This window comes from Cynoglossus semilaevis, chromosome 15, assembly GCF_000523025.1.
Source record: "Cynoglossus semilaevis isolate Cse_v1.0 chromosome 15, Cse_v1.0, whole genome shotgun sequence".
NCBI classification, from domain to species: Eukaryota; Metazoa; Chordata; class Actinopteri; order Pleuronectiformes; family Cynoglossidae; genus Cynoglossus; species Cynoglossus semilaevis.
The window spans coordinates 19,637,005-19,638,935 of record NC_024321.1 but is presented as its reverse complement, the minus strand read 5'-3'; positions in this window follow the sequence as shown (position 1 = coordinate 19,638,935).

Here is a 1,931-nt window from a genome sequence, read left to right as displayed (position 1 = left end):
AGTCTGCTGCGTTCAGGGTCTGTAGACTGCTGCTGCTCTTCCCTCCGGGGGTGAGGACGGCTCTCACCCATGATGCCCAGCTTTCAGCTCTCTCTCTCTCTCTCGTGATCCTTCAGCCGTGTGTAAATAGAACAACGAGCGCACACACACACGCGCGCGCGCGCGCACCCGCACACGTTTGGTGAGGGAACATTAAACGTTAGTTGAAGAGTGGAAGTTCACTGCAGCTGAAACACCGACACCCACGCACGCGCACGCGCACGCCTCCACACGTTTGTGTGGTCTCCTTCACGCTTTCTGCTCCTTCACTTACATGCACCCACGGGACAGGTGTGTACGGGGGGGGGCACAGGAGAGAGAGAGAGAGAGAGTGTGTGTGTGTGTGTGTGTGTGTGTGTGTGTGTGTTCGTGACCACTTCTCACCTGCTGTCTCTGAGAAACTTCTCTTCGCGGTCGACGGAGTATTTTTCTTTTTTTTTTTCAGTCCTTCTTAGAGTCAGCAGAATAATCCGAGCTCCGTGAGTTCCTGACCACAGACCAGTCTGACTGACCACAGACCAGTCTGACTGACCACAGAGCAGTCCTCCTCAGAACTCACCCTGGACTGAGAGTCCGTGGATCGGTCTGTGAAGGAGGCTGCTTCTCCTCCAACCTCCCATAGTTGGGCAGCCGTAAACAAAGAAACTCCGCTCCTCTCTCCTGCTCTTCCTCCTCTTCCTCCTCTTCCTCCTCTTCCTCCTCTCTCCTCTCAGATTTAGGCTGGTTGAAGTCTGGTCCGTGGACCTCTGGTGGACATCACCTGGTGTTCTCCTTCTCTCCTGTCTTCTGTCTCATCTGTTCTTCACGGAACAGAAAGAACGAAGAGATCTCCGCCGGGATCCTCCGGGTTCCCTCCGCCGGTCCGAGCCCCGGTCCGAGCCCCGGTCCGAGCCCCGGTCCGAGCCGGTGTCCGGTCTGTCTCTACTCGGGGCAGCCAAAAATAACTTCCAATCTCCGACCTGGAGCCCCAGGAAGCAGTAAAATAGCCCTGGGGTAATAGTCAGAGGGGTCGATGTGTCCGTGACTTTAGATTCGCTGTAGTTGTTCTGTGCTCCTGAAGAGGCGCCGTCGCGTCTTTAGCTTCACTAATACGGTTTGTTTACGGTACAGAGTCGGACCGTCGGTTCACGGTAAACGAAGACTAATGGACCGAGAACCGATGATGAGATAATCAATCACCGGTCCCGCTTTAAAGGTCGTCCCTGATCGATACATGGATTTTCATTCCAGGAGTGTTGGAATAAAGTCTGAGTCTGGAGAAGGAGAAGGAGAAGGAGAAGGAGAAGGAGAAGGAGAAGGAGGTGTAGATGAGGATTCACGCGGTCCTTTCACACCACTCTGTGTCAGCTGACAACGTCACTAACGCATCAATCAACTGATCAATAAAAGCAATTAGTCTTTTTTCAGGAGGTTCTCAGAAGTGGTCCCGTCAGACCTCCTGTTCCTCCTGTTCCTCCTGTTCCTCCTGTTCCTCCTGTTCCTCCTGTTCCGTTAGTCCGGTCCAGGGTCCAGGGTTTTGTCGAACTGGTCCTCGGCTCAGTTTCCTCCACTGTTTTCAAACCTTTACTTTTTTAACTAGCTTTACCTTAACCTTTACTAAAACATCCCTCATGACGTCACACACACAGAAACACGAACACCTTAAGAGAAAATTCCACTCGTCAGGAGTTTCTCAAATCACGGCAGAGAAGAACCATCGGTACCGAGCCGAGAGAAGGAGAGGAGGAGAGAAGGAGGTGCTGTGGTCCTCCTCGAGCAGCGAGTGAAGAGAGAGGGAGGAGAGAGGGAGGAGAGAGGGAGGAGAGAACCTGCCGAGGAGACGGCACCGAACCACAGAGCCCACTGGTCGGAGTGTCTGGAGGGAGGAACTCCAATGCCTCCTCCTCCCTCCT